The sequence below is a fragment of the Eptatretus burgeri genome, chromosome 7 (genome assembly GCF_056783735.1).
Source record: "Eptatretus burgeri isolate ZD-2024b chromosome 7, Ebu_testis_v1, whole genome shotgun sequence".
NCBI lineage: Eukaryota > Metazoa > Chordata > Myxini > Myxiniformes > Myxinidae > Eptatretus > Eptatretus burgeri.
This window is the reverse complement of record NC_140967.1, coordinates 72925275-72949274: the sequence shown is the minus strand read 5'-3', so window position 1 is coordinate 72949274 and position 24000 is coordinate 72925275. Positions and strand designations below refer to the sequence as shown.

At 31.8% G+C, this 24000-nt stretch overlaps 2 long non-coding RNA genes across 3 annotated transcripts in view; one reads left to right on the top strand and one right to left on the bottom strand.

Annotated features, from left to right (window-relative positions):
• Positions 1-24000, bottom strand: part of LOC147023529 (uncharacterized) — a 267038-nt gene that overhangs the window by 82975 nt on the left and 160063 nt on the right. The window lies entirely within an intron of this gene.
• On the top strand, positions 9853-10616 carry LOC147023531 (uncharacterized). The gene is made up of 2 exons (XR_015060257.1): positions 9853-10219; positions 10475-10616. It is a non-coding gene; the product is annotated as an uncharacterized LOC147023531 (long non-coding RNA).

Here is a 24000-nt window from a genome sequence, read left to right as displayed (position 1 = left end):
CGGAGTTAGTTTAACAGGGGTTGAGCAGAACTTAAGAACCTTAATTCATCATTAAATATCAATACCTTTTCTTTAACAAGATGAAATATTGCTGGTTGTTCTGTTGGAATGAGTCCTGCTTTGGTTTTTGAATCCGCTGAATATTCATTGTTTTGAACAGCATTCACAATATAATCAGGGGTTGATTAATCTCTTCCAGTTGTTGAAATAAACCTTCATCATCATATTCTAATTCTCCTAAATGCTCTAATTCTTCCTCCGTCATTTGACTGAAATCTTTTAACATTTGAAGCTTTCTAGGAGTATATTCTACTGTGGGAACTGTGGAAACATCTTTCATTTTTTCTTGGGAAGTTTTTAAAAGTGGTTTAAAAAATTTCTCTTGTTTTTTTCAAATGCTTCTTCGCCCGTTAGTTTCTGTCTGCGTTTCTTCTTTATGTCTTCCTGTTGTTTTACAACTTTTGAAACCAACTCTTGATGTTCCTTAAATCTTCTTGCTCTTTCTTTTGTATCCATTTATTTATTGTAAAATATCATTTAATGAATTGTAAAGATCAACAGGGAAATTTTCCTTTTCTTCATCATTCAAGTAGATGTGTTCAAATAAATCCTTTTCTTTAAATATTTCATCAAATTCTTTATTAACATTAATGCGAGTTGTAATTTCTTCTTCACTAATCCTTGCATCTCTGCTTTTCATACGTTTGTGTTGAGTTTCTTCATCAACATCAAAACCGAATGATAAAATCTTCACTCCGCTCAGATATTTAATAATTTGTCTCGTTCCTTCTGGATTAGTTTCTAATATCCCAACACCACCAGATTTTAGTTTCTTTAACTCACTCTTACAATGTGAATATTTTGTTGTACCAAGAGAAACCTCCTCAAATATTTGTCCTTCATTCCTCAATCGCATATGTTCCTCCACTGAAATATAGTGATAATCTTCACCTTTTACTTCTCCAGGTCTTATTGCTCTAGTTGTTGTTGATACAATGCGTATCACGGGGTGTTTTTTAAGTAAATTTACAATATTCTCATTTGTACTACACAAGAACCTTGATTTATGAAAGTTTTTTCCAGAAGCAGATTTACCCACAAGATTTATAATAATAGTTGTCATTTATATATGTAATTGTTTATAAAACAAAAAATATATCCCTTAATATCTCATCTTGTTTCACAACAATATATTTATATTTTTCAGTCGTGTGCTTCATATAATCCTCAAATTTCTTTTTACTACATAATGTAGAACAATTATCTCTCCAAAAATTATTGATATCTATTGAATTTAACTTGAATAAAATAAAAGTATTAGCATTGTTTCTGATGGAACGACGAGGAAGTTGAAAGTACGATTGACTAAGATAAATACAATTACAAGAAGAATGTCTCCCTCTTGTGTAGTAGCTGTCCATTACCGTTTGGTTTCTCTCATTAACACAATCATCAAAGATAACGAGGTTCTTTTTTGATTTATCCAAATCTTGGGGAGACGGTATATCATCCGTATTATCACTAAGAATACAAGTTATAAGATTTGATTTCTTTTTACATCTCTGTGTATCACAAAATAGTTGAATTATATCTTCAATGTTATAATCATTTAGGTTTTTTGACGTTTAAATAAACCTATTATATCTTCTTTTTGAAGACCAGCATTAAAACCTTGTGAGAGTAGTTGATACTCTGGTTGAAAACTCGACTTTGTGAAAATTATTAAATTATCATAATCTAAAAAGTTGGGAGTGAGGAGCATTTTTAAAAGTAAGCAGGTTTTTCCACATCCACTTGAACCAACTATGAGACATCTTAATGAATTTGGGAGATTTTTATGGTTGTTAAATTTTATCTTATTTTCCCAAATAGGTAAAAAATCATTCATTTATATATTTGAAAAACAGGTTATTTAATTTATTATTGGCTTTTTAGAAACTCTATATTTTATCCTAAGTTCAGGTTTAATTTCAAGATAATCCATTATTTTATTTATACAATATCTTGTGTTGATATTTCCCTGAAAATTACATCCATGAATAATATACAACAACAATCCTTTGAACATTTCTCTTATACGTTCAGTTTCTTCCCTTGTAAGGAAAGGTGTGTTATCATCCTCATACTTTACATTCATTTCTCTAATCAATCTTGTAAAGTAATTCATTTTTGGTGTAAATCTAAAAGAATTATTTTCCTTTTTATATTTTTTATTATCATTAATTAGAAGATAATCACAGAATATACATTGTTTATAGGCTTTTGACTCTGTGTTTAATCCCTGTCTTTCACACGCAGGACAATTCTCAAATTTGTCATATGGAGAATCAGGAAAGTCTAGCATATTTATAAAGTAAAACTTTACTTAAACTGAAATTCATCTATACTTTCAGTTGTATATTACCATCGATATGGATATACTTTTTTTCATTATCAGATTCAACGACAACATTTTTTATATTAAAGGTAATTTTAAAATTATCGTTAACTACTATTGAACGAAATGTCATTTCACCTGATATATTAACATCCTTTATTTCATCAAGATTTACATCTTTAGGGTTGTTGAAAAAAATACAAATTTCTCCTTGCATATTACAGATGGTCTTATCTTTTCTTTCTAAAGCTTCATCCATAAGGTTTTTGTTCTTTGATACTTTTTCTTGTTTCATTGCTTTTTCTAGTTTTGAATATATTACTAGAAGGAGAGGAGAAACTTTTGTTAGAGATACTTTAATTGATGTTCTACCAGGTATACTAAAAGCCCTTCCACTGAAGGAAATTGAAGAACTCATATTATTTACCATAATAGTTTTTATCCAATAGTTGTTATATTTATCTTTGTTCAATTTTACATCCTTGACATATTTCTCAGTATCTTTAACAGATGAAGAGATTGATTGAAACTTGTCTTTTGTGTCTTGAAACATTGTATTTATTAAGTGAAAAAGTTGGAGGATAAAATGTTTTTAAGCACAGATTCACCTATAAATTAAACGAAATTTTCATCAAGAAAATTTTAGTTTAAGCAAAGTTTTATTCTATAAAGATGGTGAATACAACGTACTGCGATGTTTGTAATCACGAATATAAACATTATAGAAAACACCTCCGAACCAACAAACACACATTTAATCTATTTCATCAAATATCTCCTCTTGAGTTGGAAAGAAAACATTGTGATATCTGTTCAAAGGATGTTTTGAAGAGTAGTTATAATCAACATCTTCAATCACAAAAACACAAGAAAAATGAGTTTAAAGTAAAGGGAGACTATTATATTAAAAACACTGATGAGGCATTTAAAGGGCATATAAAAATAAGGATTTTTCAATTTGGAGAACCCGGTCCATCATCAATAGCTGAATCAATTGAAATAGTGAAACCCGATGTTGAAAAATTTATTAAAAAGACATTAAAAGAAATAAAAACTTTAAAGTTTTATATGGGAGTGAAAATGAATATGAAAAGACAAGATGAAGAACAAACTCCTTATATGAGAACAGATCTTCATTTTATAACATCATTTCAAGATTTTTTGAATAGTGGGGTTTATGAAGAACTATCAAGACAAGAGGAGGATGTTGATAATACAGTGGTAGGAAGTGGATTCAATATTAAAAAAATCATCTTTTTAGATATACACATTCTAAAATCAAACCCTCTTAAAGCTTCTTCTTATATTGAATTACCAAAAGAAATAAAACTAAAGAAGGCAGTTGTTAATATTAAGAACAATGATAATAAATGTTTTCTCTGGTCTGTTCTTGCTCACTTACATCCACCAAAATGTAATTCAGAAAGAGTAAAACAATATATGAAATATGAGAATACCTTGGACATTAAAGATTTTAAATTCCCAATGCCATTAACAGATATTCCTAAATTTGAGAAAAAGAATAATCTTTCTATTAATGTATATGGATTAACGGATACAAACAAAGTTCAAATATTAAAAATTTCAAACAACTATAAAAATGAAGAAACACACATTGACCTTTTATATTTTAGTGTTGGAAAGAATTCACATTACACATACATCAATAATTTATCAAGATTAATCTCTTCTCAGGTATTCAGAACAGCAAACAAAATATATCCTTGTAAGCGATGTCTTAATTCATTTCATACAAAAGAACGATTAGAACAACATTCAAAATATTGTAGTAATCATAAATCAGCTGTAATTACAATGCCTAAACCTGGTGAAAAGATTTATTTTGAAGATTATAATAAATCTATCATGCACCCATTTGTGATATACGCTGATTTTGAATGTATCCTTAAAAAGATAAATACTGCTTCTCCTAATCCAAAAGAACCATATACAAATAAATATCAAAAACATATTCCTTGTGGTTTTTGTTATTATATCAAATCATCTGTTGGAGAAAAGTATAACAAACTTGAACATTATCGTGGAAAAAATGCTTCACAAGAGTTTGTAAAACGATTAGAAAAGGATTGTATAAGACTCACTAAATTAATGAAAGAAACAAATGAACCGATGAAATTAACCAAAGAAGAAAAATTAGAATTTAGAATGAACAATATCTGTCATATTTGTGAGGGGAAATTAAGGAGTTTAAAGTTAGAGACCATTGTCATCTTACTGGTAAATATAGAGGTCCCGCTCATTCCTGTTGTAATCTTAATTATAAATTACCTTCTTTTATTCCAGTCTTTCTTCACAACAGCGCCAACTATGATACACATCTATTTATAAATGAACTTTCAAAAACACCAGGGAATATTTCTGCTATAACAAACACAAGTCAAAAGTATATTTCATTTTCAAAAATGATATTCACAAAACCTATAACTCGTATTAGGTTTTTAGATTCTTACAAGTTTATGGGAACACCACTAGCCTACCTCGCATCAAATCTAAGCTCCACGGACTCTTTTCCAAATCTTAATTCATTCTTTCCAAAAGAGGAAATTCTCACTAAAGAGGAAATTCAGATTAAAGATGAAATTCTGATTAAAGAAGGAATTCTTACGAGAGAGGAAATTCAAACAAGGAATGAAATTCAAAGTAAAGAGAAAATTCTTACAAGTAAGGGAATTTATCCTTATGATTATATGGATTCATTTATGAGATTTAAAGAAACACAACTTCCTTCAAAAGAAAGTTTCTATAATAACCTTTATGAAGAAGAGATAAGTGATAAGGAATATAAACACGCACAAGAAATATGGAAAATATTTAAGATAAAGAACCTTGGAGAATATCACGATTTATATCTAAAAACAGATGTTTTATTGTTAGCTGATGTGTTTGAAGCTTTTAGATCACTCTGTCATAATAAAAATTGTTATGGGTTAGATCCTGCCCACTATTTCACAGCTCCTGGTTTAGCTTGGAGTGCAATGTTGAAAATGACAAAACAAGATATAGATTTAATCAGTGATGTGGATATGCTTTTGATGATTGAGAAGTCCAAGAGAGGTGGAATATCACAAGTATGTTCAAAAAGATATGCTAAAGCAAATAATAAATATCTCCCAAATTATGATAGTGAAAAAGATAGTAATTATTTGATGTATTTTGATGCTAATAATTTGTATGGATGGGCAATGTCTCAATCTCTACCTTATGGTAAATTAGAGTGGGTGGAAGAAAAGAATTATGAAAAGGCTTTGATGAATATTGTTATTTCTTCTCAAGAGGAATTGAATGACGAAGAAGAAGGTTATTATTTTGAAGTTGATTTGAGGTACCCGAGTGATCTTCATAATAAGCATAAAGATCTTCCTTTTGCATGTGAGAAAGAAACTCCAAAGAAAGAATGGTTAAGTGATTATCATAAAAGTTTTAATATTAAAGGTAAATCAACAGAAAAGTTATTAACAACATTCTATGATAAAGAGGGATATGTTTTGCATCAGAGAAGCTTAAAACAGTTTTTGAGAGAAGGATTGAGAGTAGCTAAAATTCATAGAGTTTTAAAATTTAAACAAAGTCCTTGGGTGAAAAAGTATATTCAATTCAATACAGATATGAGAGCAAATACAAAAGTAAAATTTGAAGGGGACTTTTATAAATTAATGAATAATGCTGTATTTGGAAAGACTATGGAAAATGTTAGAAACAGGCAAAACATTAGATTCGCAACATCTTGGAAAGAAGCTTCGAGATTGATAAATAAACCAAGTTTTGAGAGAGAAGAGGTTTTTTCAGAGAACTTTTCTGCAATTCATATGAAAAAGGAAAGTATTGTAATGGATAAACCAATTTATATTGGAACAGCAGTTCTTGATTTATCAAAGATATTGATGTATGATTATTTGTATAATGACTTAAAGAAAGAGTATGGTGAAAATGTTTCATTGTTGTATATGGATACTGATAGTTTTATCCTAGATATAAAAACTGATGATGTTTATGAAGATATGAAGAAAAATATTGGAGTATATGATACAAGTAATTTCAGCAAGAAGAGTGAGTTATTTTCCAAAAAGAATGAAAAGGTTATTGGTAAGTTTAAGGATGAGTTGGGTGGAAAAGTAATGAGTGAGTTTATTGGATTGAGAGCAAAGGCATATGCTTATAAGTATGGTGAACAGATTGATAAGAGGTTAAAGGGAATAAAGAAATATGTAATAAAGAAATCAATAACTTTTAGAAATTATTATAATTGTTTGATGAATAAGAAAGAAGAATATAGGAAAATGAATACAATAAGAAGTTATAAACATAACATATATAGTGAAGAAGTAAATAAAAAGGCATTAGGAGCCTTTGATGATAAGAGATTTATTTTAGATAATGGAATAGATTGTGTTCCATATGGATATTGTATGATAGAGTGTATAAAATAGATTATGTTTTAACGATGGGAAGATGGGTTAGGGTTTTTAAGGGCTACCGCCGCGTTTTGCACAATATATAAATGGTTAAACCAAGTATTAATCAAACTAAAGAGTGGAGAAAATCTCAGTCTTGGTATATAAATGGAAAACATAATGAATGTGAAAAATATCAAATAAGTCTTATTGAAAAAATAACTAAAACAAAGGTAAATAAAACAAATAAGCGAATTAATTTAAAAACTAGTAAGTTAGAGGATGTAAAGAAAAAAATGAATATCCTTGAATGGACTGAAAACTTTGATGGTTATCAATTGAACAATGAAAAAACAATTTACTATAATCTCAAAATGATATGTGGCTCAGGAGGTGGTCAAACAAGAGCATTAAGAGAAGTTTATCATTTCGTAATGGCACAAATGGGGTATCTTAAAAAATATAAAGATTCAAATGTTTTGTTTGTCAATATTTTAGATGGGGATTATTGTGCAAAGAAAATTAAACTATTGAAGGAATTTGAGAATGAACAAATCTTTATAGGTTCAATGAGTGAGCTGTTCAACCCCCAGGTGTTCAATTCAATGAGGTTCAACCTCCAAGTTAAAAGGGGAGACAAATAAATATACCTTGGGATAAAAAGGGGGTTTATTTTTAGGGGAAAAAAATATAAATCGCTGAAAATCCCCCATTCATTTACATGGGGAAAAGTGAGCCAGAATCAGTATTCTTACCCTACTTATATATATATATATATATATACATATATACATATATATATATATATATATATATATATATATATATATATATATATATATATATATATATATATATATATATATACAGATATAAGTAGGGTAAGAATACTGGTTCTGGCTCACTTTTCCCCATGTAAATGAATGGGGGATTTTCAGCCATGAAATTTTTCTTTTTTTCCCCGAAAATTATCCCAAGGTATATTTATTTGTCTCCCCTTTTAACCTGGAGCCTGGTGTTGGCTTAGTGGTTAGGGTGGCGGCTTGCGATCCCAGGGTCCTGAGTTCAAGCCCCGTTGGCTGCTGAATTAACACCAGGGGGTTGACTCAGCCTGTCATCCTTCCGAGGTCGACGAAATGAGTGCCAGTGTACTGGTCCTGATGTATGCCCCGGTTAGAATAGGTGTACAATATCCCTGTGTGTCGTAAGAGGCGACCAGGGTTGGCGTCAGGAAGGGCATCCGGCCATAAAACATTGCCTCAAGAAAAAGCCAAACCCCTGCACAGCAGGGAAAAATGGCTGTAAAAACCGTCATTTTTTTATTTCCCCTTTTAACCTGGGGACACTTTTTTCAAATAACCCATACAACAAGATAAAGATTTGTTAAAGGTGATTCGAAAGAAATATCTGAAACGTCTAAGCCCCGGGACACTCTTTATCAAATAACCGATGCATATTGTTTAGCTCACTCATTGAACCTATAAACATTTGTTCATTCTCAAATTCCTTCAATAGTTTAATTTTCTTTGCACAATAATCCCCATCTAAAATATTGAAAAACAAAACATTTGAATCTTTATATTTTTTAAGATACCCCTTTTGTGCCATTACGAAATGATAAACTTCTCTTAATGATCTCATCTAGCCACCGCCCGAGTTGCAAATCATTTTTGTGCATAAACCACGCCATAAAAAAAGTTTTGTTTCAAATGTTTTCAGTTCATGCCGTGAAAATGAGGAAGTGTTTTTTTGACACGGTCGTGCTGTGAAAAGAAAAACAGGAACTATTCTGTGAGACAAGGTCTCGTGTTTATATTTTATCTCAGAACATGAATTGAAAACATGTTTAATCAAAACCATTTCAGGGTATTTTAAGTATGTTTGGAAAATGATTCATACAATTTGAGAATATAATCGCCCAGTTATTTTCCAAGCTGCCTCGCCCGAACCGTCATTTCCTGTGGCTACACCCAATGATTAGGTAATTTCCTCATTGTTGTCTTATAAGTGATTCGCCAGACAAAGTTTCTGCCAGACGGGATTTTCATTTTTACAACTGAGACATTTTTTTTTTTTTTTGAGGGATCTTTCTTCCGCGAACAAAACAGCTCAACACAAAGTTGGTAAGTTGGTTCCTCTTTGAACGATGAAGCAATTGATTATAAATTAAATCGTGATAATTCTGATATATATTTTTTTTTCTTGGCAGGTCCTTGGAAGAAGAGCAGTTTACATATCACGACGAGGTGCATGAAATTAATGCTCTTATTGAAGAGGTCAATCATCTTAGAAGAGAATTGAAAAACATTTTTAAAGACTGACACGACGTCTTATCACGGCCTCTGATCTTTTTGCCATCTTGTACCAATGGTAAAAAAAAACTGAGACATGGACTCACTCTCTTCCGATGAAGATAACAGCTCACTACAAAGTTGGTAAGTTTGTGTATGGTTTCCTCTTTGAAGAATGAAGCAATTGATTATAAATTAAATCGTGATAATGCGAAAATATATATTTTTTCCTGGCAGGTCCTTGGAAGAAGTGGAGTTTACATATCACGACGAGGTGCATCAGATGAATGCTCTTATTGAAGAGGTCAATGATTTTAGAAGAGAATTGAAAAACATTTATAATGACTGGTACGAAGTCTTATCACGGCCTCTGATCTCGAATGAATTAAACCAATGGTGAGACACGTGTGTGTGTGTGTGTAAATATATATATATATATATATATATATATATATATATATATATATATATATATATATATGTATATATATATATATATATATATGTATATATATATATATATATATATATATATATATATATATATATATATATATATATATATATACATATATATATATATATATATATATATATATATATATATATATATATATAAAGCCTGGTGTTGGCGCAGTGGTTAGGGCAGCGGCTTGGGATCCAAAAGGTCCTGAGTTCAAGCCCCGTTGGGCCACTGAATTAATACACCAGGGGGTTGACTCAGCCTGTCATCCTTCCGAGGTCGGCGAAATGAGTACCAGTATACTGGGCCGGTGTACATCCCGGTTAAAATAGGTGTACCATATCCCTGTGTTGTCAGAGGCGACCAGGGTTGCGTCAGGAAGGGCATCCGGCGTAAAACATGTGCCAAATCACTATGCGGATCATACGGATGATCCGCTGTGGCGACCCCGTACGGGAGCAGCCGAAAGAAGAAGATATATATATATATATATATGTGTGTGTGTGTGTGTTTGTTTGTCTGTCTCTTTGTATCTCTCTCTGTCTGTCTTTCTACCTACCTCTCTCTGTCTGTCTCTCCATCTATACCCTTGACTTATAATTATTATTTTTTTTTCAGCACTATCACACAACATCAGCTGTTGAAGCAATCTTGTACAACACATGATTTTCTGGAGGTAAATGTTTCTGAATTATTATTTAGTTATTCTTTTATTAATATCACTCTCTCTTTGGAATGTCGCCTTATGTTGGTTGCATCATTAGTTTGGACGCGGTTTTGCCAGTACACTGGAATTCATTTTATTGGCCTTGAAAGGATGACAGGCTCTTGGTGTGTTAATTCAGTGGTCAACGAGGCTTGAACTTACTCATATTACCATGTAATTATCTTTATAAAACCTAATTATTATCCACTTTTTGTTTCAAAACAGAATATGGTGTCTGAGTTTCGAAATCACAAGACATCTGAAGAAGATTGCTGGGAAAGATTATACATTCTCGCAAATGAATATTTAATATTTTCAATTTTAATAAATTTTATTTGTTTTGTTTACAATTACTTGATTTTGAATTTCAAGAAGAGAATCAAGACATGAAGGGGGGTAGGTGCGCTCCCCCAATGACCCATCACCCCCTCATCCCATCCCTCCCCTCCCCATGTGTGTGTGGGGAAGGGTGGGGGTGGGATGAGGGAGGTGGTGGGTCAAAGGTGGGGGCGCACAGGGGGGATGAGGGGGTGGGGCTTGTGTGGGAGGGGCTTGTGTGGGTGGGGCTTGTGTGGGTGGGGCTTGTGTGGGTGGGGCTTGTGTGGGCGGGGCTTGTGTGGGTGGGGCTTGTGTGGGCAGGGTTTATGTGGGTGGAGCTTGTGTGGGCAGGGTTTATGTGGACAGGGTTTATGTGGGCGGGGCTTATGTGGGAGGGGTGAATGTGGATGAGGCTTATGCGGATGAGGTTTGTGTGGATAAATGGATGGGTGGATGGGTGGATGGGTGGATGAGTGGAGCTTGTATGGATGGGTGGATAATTTTTTAATTAAATAAACATGTTGTGTGTGGGGAACTAATTAACTAATCACTAATTATGTGAATATGATGAATATGGGTGGAGCTTGTGTGGGGTTTGTGTGTGTGGAGCTTGTGTGGAGCTTGTGAGGCGGTTGTGTGTGTGGAGCTTGTGAGGGGTTTGTGTGTGTGGAGCTTGTGAGGGGTTTGTGTGTGTGGAGCTTGTGAGGGGTTTGTGTGTGTGGGGTTTGTGTGGGAGGGGCTTGTGTGGGTGGGGTTTTGTGGGCGGGGCTTCGGTGTGGGCGGAGTCAAAAAGGGGCGGAGTCAAAAAATTTCAATTTATCTTTGTCTTTTGTAATTCCTGTGAATAAAATGAACCTAAAATCTCTTCCCCTTCCAAATCATATATCTTATAAGTCCAAGGAACCGTATCTATTACATCAACAATTTTAAAAAGTTCTTTCGTCCATCGTTTAGGATAACCCTTTTCAAAATGAGATTTCCATCTATATATTCTTACCACATCACCAACTTTGAACTTAGGTTTTCTGACATTAATCTCTTTTTCATATTTTAATTTTGTAAATGTTTCTGATGGTTTCATATTTGTTGGCGTGTGAATCGTGTCATTATACTTATCCACAATATCCTGAATAAAAGATGACCATTGTTGTGAACCGAGTTGTGTGAATTTTTTATATAGTCTCTCTTTTAAGGTACGATTAAAACGTTCAACAACAACTGCCTTCCCTTCATTAAAGGTACTGTATAATGTAATACTGTTATTTTTTAGAAAATTCATAAATGTCTTGTTATAAAACTCTCTACCCTCATCAGTCCACAATTTTTTAGGTTTTCTCTTACTTTTATTAAATATCTGTTGAAAGGCTAACATAAGAGTATTACCTGTTTTGTTTTTTAATGGTACAACCCATACGTATCTACTCCTCAAATCAATAATGGTTAAAGCATACTTGTACCCCTTATCATTATTGAGTTCAATCAAATCAGCAGACCAGATATAATCAACTTCCTTGGAATAAACTTTCCTTCTCTGAAACTTTGTGAATATTGGTTTATGTAATTCATCAGCTAATTGCTCTTCAGTCTTAATGACATCATTAGAGCCGATAAGTTTTTTGAATTTCCAAGTCCAAGTTTCAATTTAGCACTGATCATCTTCTTCACAATGAACCGATCAACTTTTTCTCTCAAGGTTGGATTTTGTATCAGAGACAAATTATACAACATTTCTCTATCGGCTTCATGCTTTTCTTCCAACGTTGTGGTATTCCCATAATCAATATCGTGTCTCATGCACACTTCATCAACTCTATTGATTGGTTTACTCCAGGATTTAGGATTGTCTGCCTCATCTAATCTTTTATCCAAGTTTGTGCCTGGACCACAGAAAGAATACCCTGGAAGATGTAATTCCCCTGGTATTTCAGTAGTTGTAAATTTACTTCCTGATAAAAACTTTTGCATATCTCCTCCTAGTTTGTGTTTGGAGATAAATAGATTTTTTTTTGAACCACACACCGAACATATACCTTTTTGTATAACCCTGTTATTTTTACTTTTAATATATGAAATATTTTTAGTATTAGTTTTCTTTTTACATTTGAGACAATAACTCATTTATTTATGAGAAAAATTCCTGCAGAGTGCAAAAACCTTTTTAGTTTCCAACTTGCACATTTGAATCTTAATTTTTAAAACATAAAGAATCCTTGGAAATGCCTTCACTCTCTCCTCCATTTATTGAAGAAAAAAATAAAAATAAAAAACTTGAATTAAAATCCATATCTTGTCGATGTCAATAGTCTTGTCGAAAGTATTGCAAATAGACTTGTCAATTCTTTGTTTTCCTCCTCGGTGGGTTGAGTTATTTTCTGTAATACCCCTAATCTTTTTTTAATCTCACTGGTTTCCATATTTTGACATTTATTCATTCTCTCTCTTTCCTCCCTCTCCTCCCTCTCTCTCTCTTCTCTCTTTCCTCCCTCTCTCTCTTCTCTCTCTTCTCCCTCTCCTCCCTCTCTCTCTTCTCTTTTTCCTCCTTCTCTTTCTTCTCCCTCTTCTCCTTTTCCTCCTCTTCCCTCTCTTCTTCAACTCCTTCCTCATCCCTTATTATCCTTGAATCGCTTACACCCCATAGAATATCATACATATATTCATCAGGATTTCTTGTTATTCCTGTATCCAAAATAATTTTTTTTACAACAGGAAACCAATAAAATTTCTTTTGAATTTCTAAAAGAGCCTTACCTTTTCTTAACTTTATAATTTTTTCATTATTTAACATTCTAATTAAATCTAAAGTTGTCGGTTTATCAACATCAGCATAATGCCAATCTTTTATTGAAAATACCTCATTCTTATGTTGTAGAACATATTTATTAAAATACCGAATACCCTTTTCTTGAAGGTATGCTTGGACACAGAAATGATAATTTTCTTGAAGTCTTCTTGCTGTCATTTATGTATTAGAAATATATGTTAGAATAATATTGTGGCACGAAACACCTCCCCATCTTCCCATAGTTAAATCATTTTGTATTTCCTTACTTATTATATATAATCCTGTTTTTTCTGTTTTCATGAGATAAACAAGGGCAAAACCATTATTATATTTACCCTTATTAAATTCTTTTATTTGTTGTTTACTAATCGTGGCCCCACAAAACTCATTCTCGATACCAAGTGGATAATATTCTTCCTTATGAGACTGATTTAATTGTTCCAGGTCTTCGAGGTTAATTTTAAATGACCAATTATACCCTAAATCATTCATATCATATCCCCATTGTTCTATTCTCATACAAACGATACGCCCTTCTTTATAAAAATTTATTTTAATTCGAACTGTGAATTCTGTATGACCTGGAGATAATATCAACACTTCTGTATCTTTGGAATACACGGCCGTTTTATTTAAGGATATATATTGTGATAAATCGCTTAATCTCACCAAGTCATTCGTGTCAGTCGGGCTTGGATAATTTTTTAATTTATAAGCATTTTTCATGTTAATATTTTTGGTTATATTATATTTATGTCGTTCAGCCTGTGCCTTTGTGTAATAATTTGATAAAACAATATCCAGTTCTTGGGATACACCAAAGATAGAACCATCTTTACCAACATAAGTCATTTATATTAGATTAAAAATAATATCATAACATTTTTTGTTTTTGTTGAGTTGAAATAACACATATAGACATAATTGACCACAACACTTGGAATTTAATTCTTGGACTTGAAATGTTTGATAAACACCATTCTGTAAGAATTTTATGACTTCAACAGGTGGTGGAAGACCAAAACTATCAAAATAATATTTGTCTTGACTATTAAAAATACAAACCCAATGAGAACCGTTCCCATTATTATCTTCTAAGTTCATAATAATATTCTTTGTATGTTTCGGCACATTTGTTAATTCATCTCTCATACAAATAACCACATTATGAATTTTTAATTTCTTACAATATTTGACAAGTTGTAAATTTGATATTGTATTCTTTCCAAATTCTTTAAACCACTCATCAATGCTCATTTATTTATTAAAAAGATATAATCCATTACCTCTTTTCGTTAATTTTACACCTGCTTGTGCAATAGAAGAAAGCATATCTCCAACTAACAATCTCGCTTTATCAGGCAGACCTTCAAGTTTTTCAGCAAAATCTACAATTACACCACTTCCACTAATTTGTTTCTCCAACTCTTTGTTATGTCTTTCCAATTCTTTTTGAGCCTGGAGTTGAGCCTTCCTTTCGTTGGCAGTTTTCACTGCTGTTGAAATACCACCCGTCAATGCTCCAACCGCACTTAAACCAGCAAATAAAGGAATTAGAAATGGGAGAAATCCTCCACTCGTCTCTCTTATTGAATATTTTTTCAACATTGGTTTTGTCATTTTAATTTTAAGTGAGCCAGTGTCATTCAAGATTTTAATCTGTTCTCTTGTGAGCAAAACATCAATTCTTACTGCTCCTTTTCTCTGAATTGTATTAACGTTAATCATACAAGGCTTTTGATTTTGAACACAAGATGATAGTTTATGAAGATTGATTTGATTAACATATACCCCAGTTGGTACTTTGCCACTCATTTATTTAACAAAAAATTATGTGAGACTAATCATCACACCATTATCTGTATTAATCTGTAATTCTGTTTCTTCCAAAAGCAAACAATATGTATCAACTTCTTCACTCTCTCCTCTTTCAATGTATAGGGAAGTATCCACTCGATTAGACTTTATAGTTTCCTTTTGAGCGCTCAGGTCAAACGCATAGATTGTATACAAACTTTTAAATGCTGTCATATCCAAAATAGGTTCTTTATTTCCATTACTTTCACACACCTTTTGGTAAGACTTGTATGCTTCAGCAAAATCATTTTTTTCCCAATTAATTTCCAATCTATCTCGTGGATAAAATGTTCCATCTAGAGAAACGCGAAGTTGTTTCACCTTAGCATTATCACTCAATGCATTATTCTTATCAGTCGCAGTATCACCATCTGGCTTTTTAAAAATGATCCACAGATATTGTGGCTTTCCTTCCAGAACACCCAAATTCCACGTGTAAGTGGTTTGGTTGAGTTTAACGTGTTGACATCTTCTTTTGAGGTATGATACACTGAGTGGTTTCTTTGAGTTAAGTCTTCTATTCAACATCTCTTCTGTTTTAAGATTAGGAGTATATTCACTGATATACCAACTCATTTCCTCAATTACAAATTTATTCTGTTCACCAAAAGCACTACCAACACCAAAAAGCAATCTATTTTCATTATCATTCCTTTGTAGTTGAAATCTAATTTTAAGACCATACAGAACTTTATCATGATCACAAAATCCAAATATACCTTTAAGAGGAACTGCCACAGTAAAACTATTTTCTGCTTTTGTATCATCATTATACATTCCTTTCCTTTGAGTATATCCAGGGTCTGTGTTTGTTCCCGTTGACATATCAGGAATAAAACCTTCGACAGACCCCTTTCCCATTCTATCACTGAATGTATGGAGTGTAAATTTCATCATTTCAGATACAGCAGAGACATAATCAACCGCTTCAACTTCTTGTGTTCCAATATACAAACACACACTATCAAACATTTTCAAGAAGAAATCATTTACAAGTGTAGCGTTTGTGTTATTCCCAGCCTTAGTGAATTTAAATTTACACAACAAGAAACTTTCGGAGAGATTCAAATAGGTTTGTTGATTATTTATTTCAAAACTTTTTGTATCATTCGTATTCCAGTCTGTTCCAGTTATTGCATTTACCTTGAAGTAATCTTCCTTTTTAGTGGAGTTTGAGATAATAATAGTATCATCCAAATCATAGATACTATCAATTGCTTCCATACTTGTATTTATTTAGGAAAAAAAGATGTTAAAACTTTTGAAACCCTGATCCAAGTATTTGAATTATTTTCTGTCGTTCTTGGGGGGACAACTGAGTTTTGCCTTTCTTAATTTATTTTATTGCTTGTAATTTATGAGATTCCTTCTGGGCATCTTTTATACTCTTTACAGCACCTGCTACATTTCCCACAGCAGAAGCAGTTGAACCAATTCGATCTTTATGTTTTAGAATAGTTGAACCAATACCCATGAGAGTATCAATTATCCCATCTCCTCTAAATTGATGTCCAACACCCCTTTGTCTCTTAGGTTTATAGTATCCTCTACCAAGATACATACCTTCACCCTTGTAGTATGGGGAAAGGAACATCCCATCCCCTGTAATTATTTTATATTTTCCCAACTCGTGTTTCCTCACAATAACCATCGTATTTATTTATTGGAAAACTTCACGTACGTGAATTCTGATGGATATAACTTCTCCATTAAAAGAAATCATACGATTATCTTGGTCGGTTATCCTAAAATTTACTCTGTGTATGGTTTTTCGTGACACAGGGAGATAAACCAAATTTTTGGGTTCCATATTGAATTTATAACCAATTGGGGTTGAGTATGCGCTGAATGAAAATATTGTATTTGTTTTTTTTCCATGATTATAAGCACCATCAATCAAATCACAGTGAATTAACACCGAATTTATTCCTGAGGATATTTGAATGACATTATCACTGTAAAACGTCCCATTAGTTTCAATCTTTTTTGAGGAGAAACCCAATAACTCTCTAAATGAATTATCAATTGTGAAATCAACCTTGTAGTTATTTTTAACTTTAATCGTTGATTTTGAAGTATGTTTTTGAATGTTTATAACAATATTTTTTGGTTCATCACCCTGTTCTTTCATAAGACGAGCAATTTCGGAAGATATTTGAGAAATCTCATATGCTCCGGGTGAGACTGTTATCGTTTTGTGTCCACTTCCCGGATTATAACTAAACTTGTCATTTTTCTCAGTTATATTAAATAAGGTATTATAAGTTTCCATGGACAATAAAGATGCTTCATATTCTTTTGTTGTGTCAAGTTGTAGTGGGTATGGGAATGAAGATGTGTGGTCGCTTGTTGTGAAATTGAAACTAAGGATTGTGCTTCTCATCTTATTTAATATGAGATAAAATGTCTTTATATTGATATTTATTAATTATTTTCATGTTCATCAACTGGTCTAAAATGGCTGATGCTTCATTAAAACAATTGTTATTTCCAGCCTTCTTACTGCCTAACAACAATAACAGTCTATTAACTAATTGTGATGGGTCATTTGGAAGAAAACTAACACCTGAACCAAGGATACTTAAAGCCTGAATAATGTGTTTCTCCTTCTCATTCTTCCTACTTTTATCAGAAAGAATAACCCTATAATTTAGAGTGTTCAGCAGATCAATATATACTCTATCATCATTATTTTCCATATCCAATGGTTTATCAATATACTTTGATTCATCCCTCACAGTTGAACCTTGTCTTCCATCTTTTGTGAGAAGAAACATTAATCTCGGAGTTAGTTTAACAGGGGGTTGAGCAGAACCTAAGAACCTTAATTCATCATTAAATATCAATACCTTTTCTTGAACAAGATGAAATATTGCTGGTTGTTCTGTTGGAATGAGTCCTGCTTTGGTTTTTGAATCCGCTGAATATTCATTGTTTTGAAGAGCATTCACAATATAATCAGGGGGTCGATTAATCTCTTCCAGTTGTTGAAATAAACCTTCATCATCATATACCTTTAATTCTCCTAAATGCTCTAATTCTTCCTCCGTCATTTGATCAAAATCTTTTAACATTTGAAGTTTTTTAGGAGTATATTCTACTGTGGGAACTGTGGAAACATCTTTCATTTTTTCTTGGGAAGTTTTTAAAAGTGGTTTAAAAAATTTCTCTTGTTTTCTTTCAAATGCTTCTTCGCCTGTTAGTTTCTGTCTGCGTTTCTTCTTTATGTCTTCCTGCTGTTTTACAACTTTTGAAACCAACTCTTGATGATCCTTAAATCTTCTTGCTCGTTCTTTTGCATCCATTTATTTATTGTAAAATATCATTTAATGAATTGTAAAGATCAACAGGGAAATTTTCCTTTTCTTCATCATTCAAGTAGATGTGTTCAAATAAATCATTTTCTTTAAATATTTCATCAAATTCTTTATTAACATTAATGCGAGTTGTAATTTCTTCTTCACAAATACTTGCATCTCTGCTTTTCATACGTTTGCGTTGAGTTTCTTCATCAACATCAAAACCGAATGATAAAATCTTCACTCCGCTCAGATGTTTAATAATTTGTCTCGTTCCTTCTGGATTAGTTTCTAATATCCCAAGACCACCAGATTTTAGTTTCCTTAACTCACTCTTACAATGTGAATATTTTGTTGTACCAAGAGAAACCTCCTCAAATATTTGACCTTCATTCCTCAATCGCATATGTTCCTCCACTGAAATATAGTGATAATCTTCACCTTTTACTTCTCCAGGTCTTATTGCTCTAGTTGTTGTTGAGACAATGCGTATCATGGGGTGTTTTTTAAGTAAATTTACAATATTCTCATTTGTACTACACAAGAACCTTGATTTATGAAAGTTTTTTCCAGAAGCAGATTTACCCACAAGATTTATAATAATAGTTGTCATTTATATATGTAATTGTTTATAAAACAAAAAATATATCCCTTAATATCTCATCTTATAAGCCTGGTGTTGGCTTAGTGGTTTGGGTGGTGGCTTGGGATCCCAGGGTCCTGAGTTCAAGCCCCGTTGGCTGCTGAATTAACACCAGGGGGTTGTCTCAGCCTGTCATCCATCTGAGGTCGGCGAAGTGAGTACCAGTGTACTGGTCCCGGTGTATGCCCCGGTTAGAATAGGTGTACCATATCCCTGTGTGTCGTAAGAGGTGACCAGGGTTGGCGTCAGGAAGGGCATCCGGCCATAAAACATTGCCTCAAGAAAAAGCCTAACCCCTGCACAGCAGGGAAAAATGGCTGTAAAAACGGTAGTCTGTCTGTCTTAATATCTCATCTTGTTTCACAACAATATATTTATATTTTTCAGTCGTGTGCTTCATGTAATCCTCAAATTTCTTTTTACTACATAATGTAGAACAATTATCTCTCCAATAATTATTGATATCTATTGAATTTAACTTGAATAAAATAAAAGTATTAGCATTGTTTCTGATGGAACGACGAGGAAGTTGAAAGTACGATTGACTAAGATAAATACAATTACAAGAAGAATGTCTCCCTCTTGTGTAGTAGCTGTCCATTACCGTTTGGTTTCTCTCATTAACACAATCATCAAAGATAACGAGGTTCTTTTTTGATTTATCCAAATCTTGGGGAGACGGTATATCATCCGTATTATCACTAAGAATACAAGTTATCGGATTTGAATTCTTTTTACATCTCTGTGTATCACAAAATAGTTGAATTATATCTTCAATGTTATAATCATCTAGGTTTTTTTGACGTTTAAATAAACCGATTATATCTTCTTTTTGAAGACCAGCATTAAAACCTTGTGAGAGTAGTTGATACTCTGGTTGAAAACTCGACTTTGTGAAAATAATTAAATTATCATAATCTAAAAAGTTGGGAGTGAGGAGCATCTTTAAAAGTAAGCAGGTTTTTCCACATCCACTTGAACCAACTATGAGACATCTTAATGAATTTGGGAGATTTTTATGGTTGTTAAATTTTATCTTATTTTCCCAAATGGGTAAAAAATCATTCATTTATATATTTGGAAAACAGGTTATTTAATTTATTATTGGCTTTTTTAGAAACTCTATATTTTATCCTAAGTTCAGGTTTAATTTCAAGATAATCCATTATTTTATTTATACAATATCTTGTGTTGATATTTCCCTGAAAATTACATCCATGAATAATATATAACAACAATCCTTTGAACATTTCTCTTATACGTTCAGTTTCTTCCCTTGTAAGGAAAGGCGTGTTATCACCCTCATACTTTACATTCATTTCTCTAATCAATCTTGTAAAGTAATTCATTTTTGGTGTAAATCTAAAAGAATTATTATCCTTTTTATATTTTTTATTATCATTAATTAGAAGATAATCACAGAATATACATTGTTTATAGGCTTTTGACTCTGTGTTTAATCCCCGTCTTTCACACGCAGGACAATTCTCAAATTTGTCATATGGAGAATCAGGAAAGTCTAGCATATTTATAAAGTAAAACTTTACTTAAACTGAAATTCATCTGTACTTTCAGTTGTATATTGACTCATATTTAATAATATTACCATCGATATCAATATACTTTTTTTCATTACCAGATTCAACGACAACATTTTTTATATTAAAGGTAATTTTAAAATGATCTTTAACTACTATTGAACGAAATGTCATTTCACCTGATATATTAACATCCTTTATTTCATCAGGATTTACATCTTTAGGGTTGTTGAAAAAAATACAAATTTCTCCTTGCATATTACAGATGGTCTTATCTTTTCTTTCGAAAGCTTCATCCATAAGGTTTTTGTTTTTTGATACTTTTTCTTGTTTCATTGCTTTTTCTAGTTTTGAATATATTACCAGAAGGAGAGGAGAAACTTTTGTTAGAGATACTTTAATTGATGTTCTACCAGGTATACTAAAAGCCCTTCCACTGAAGGAAATTGAAGAACTCATATTATTTACCATAATAGTTTTTATCCAATAGTTGTGATATTTATCTTTGTTCAATTTTACATCCTTGACATATTTCTCAGTATCTTTAAGAATTGAAGAGATTGATTGAAACTTGTCTTTTGTGTCTTGAAACATTGTATTTATTAAGTGAAAAAGTTGGAGGATAAAATGGTTTTAAGCACAGATTCACCTGTAAAATAAACGAAATTTTCATCAAGAAAATTTTAGTTTAAGCAAAGATTTATTATATAAATATGGTGAATACAACATAGTGCGATGTTTGTAATCACAAATATAAACATTATAGAAAACACCTCAGAACCAACAAACACACATTTAATCTATTTCATAAAATATCTCCTCTTGAGTTGGAAAGAAAACATTGTGATATCTGCTCAAAGGATGTTTTGAAGAGTAGTTATAATAGACATCTTCAATCACAAAAACACAAGAAAAATGAGTTTAAAGTAAAGGGAGACTATTATATTGAAAACACTGATGGGGCATTTAAAGGGCATATAAAAATAAGGATTTTTCAATTTGGAGAACCCGGTCCATCATCAATAGCTGAATCAATTGAAATAGTGAAACCTGATGTTGAAAAAGTTATTAAAAGACATTAAAAGAAATGAAAACTTTAAAGTTTTATATGGGAGTGAAAATGAATATGAAAAGACAAGATGAAGAACAAACTCCTTATATGAGAACAGATCTTCATTTTATAACATCATTTCAAGATTTTTTGAATAGTGGGGTTTATGAAGAACTATCAAAACAAGAGGAGGATGTTGATAATACAGTGGTAGGAAGTGGATTCAATATTTAAAAAATCATCTTTTTAGATATACACATTCTAAAATCAAACCCTCTTAAAGCTTCTTCTTATATTGAATTACCAAAAGAAATAAAACTAAAGAAGGCAGTTGTTAATATTAAGAACAATGATAATAAATGTTTTCTCTGGTCTGTTCTTGCTCACTTACATCCACCAAAATGTAATTCAGAAAGAGTAAAACAATATATGAAATATGAGAATACCTTGGACATTAAAGATTTTAAATTCCCAATGCCACTAACAGATATTCCTAAATTTGAGAAAAAGAATAATCTTTCTATTAATGTATATGGATTAACGGATACAAACAAAGTTCAAATATTAAAAATTTCAAACAACGATAAAAATGAAGAAACACATATTGATCTTTTATATTTTAGTGTTGGAAATAATTCACATTACAGATACATCAATAATTTATCAAGATTAATCTCTTCTCAGGTATTCAGAACAGCAAACAAAATATATCCTTGTAAGCGATGTCTTAATTCATTTCATACAAAAGAACGATTAGAACAACATTCAAAATATTGTAGTAATCATAAATCAGCTGTAATTACAATGCCTAAACCTGGTGAAAAGATTTCTTTTGAAGATTATAATAAATCTATCATGCACCCATTTGTGATATACGCTGATTTTGAATGTATCCTTAAAAAGATAAATACTGCTTCTCCAAATCCAAAAGAATCATATACAAATAAATATCAAAAACATATTCCTTGTGGTTTCTGTTATTATATCAAATCATCTGTTGGAGAAAAGTATAACAAACTTGAACATTATAGTGGAAAAATAGCTTCACAAGAGTTTGTAAAACGATTAGAAAAGGATTGTATAAGACTAACTAAATTAATGAAAGAAACAAATGAACTGATGAAATTAAACAAAGAAGAAAAATTAGAATTTCGAAAGAACAATATCTGTCATATTTGTGAGGGGGAAATTAAGGAGTCTAAAGTTAGGGATCATTGTCATCTTACTGGTAAATATAGAGGTCCCGCTCATTCCTGTTGTAATCTTAATTATAAATTACCTTCTTTTATTCCAGTCTTTCTTCACAACAGCGCCAATTATGATACACATCTATTTATAAATGAACTTTCAAAAACACCAGGGAATATTTCTGCCATAACAAACACAAGTCAAAAGTATATTTCATTTACAAAAATGATATTCACAAAACCTTTAACTCTTATTAGGTTTCTAGATTCTTACAAGTTTATGGGAACACCACTAGCCTACCTCGCATCAAATCTAAGCTCCACGGACTCTTTTCCAAATCTTAATCATTCTTTCCAAAAGAGGAAATTCTCACTAAAGAGGAAATTCAGATTAAAGAGAGAATTCAAAGTAAAGAGGAAATTCTAATTAATGAGGAAATTAATGAAGAAATTCTAACTGAAGATGAAATTCTAATTATAAAGAAAATTCGAACAATGAATGAAATTCTAACTAAAGAGGAAATTCTGATTAAAGATGAAATTCTGATTAAAGAAGGAATTCTCACGAGAGAGGAAATTCAAACAAGGAATGAAATTCAAAGTAAAGAGAAAATTCTTACAAGTAAGGGAATTTATCCTTATGATTATATGGATTCATTTATGAGATTTAAAGAAACACAACTTCCTTTAAAAGAAAGTTTCTACAATAACCTTTATGAAGAAGAGATAAGTGATAAGGAATATAAACACGCACAAGAAATATGGAAAATATTTAAGAGAAAGAACCTTGGAGAATATCATGATTTATATCTAAAAACAGATGTTTTATTGTTAGCTGATGTGTTTGAAGCTTTTAGATCACTCTGTCATTATAAAAATTGTTATGGATTAGATCCTGCCCACTATTTCACAGCTCCTGGTTTAGCTTGGAGTGCAATGTTGAAAATGACAAAACAAGATATAGATTTAATCAGTGATGTTGATATGCTTTTGATGATTGAGAAGTCCAAGAGAGGTGGAATATCACAAGTATGTTCAAAAAGATATGCCAAAGCAAATAATAAATATCTTCCAAA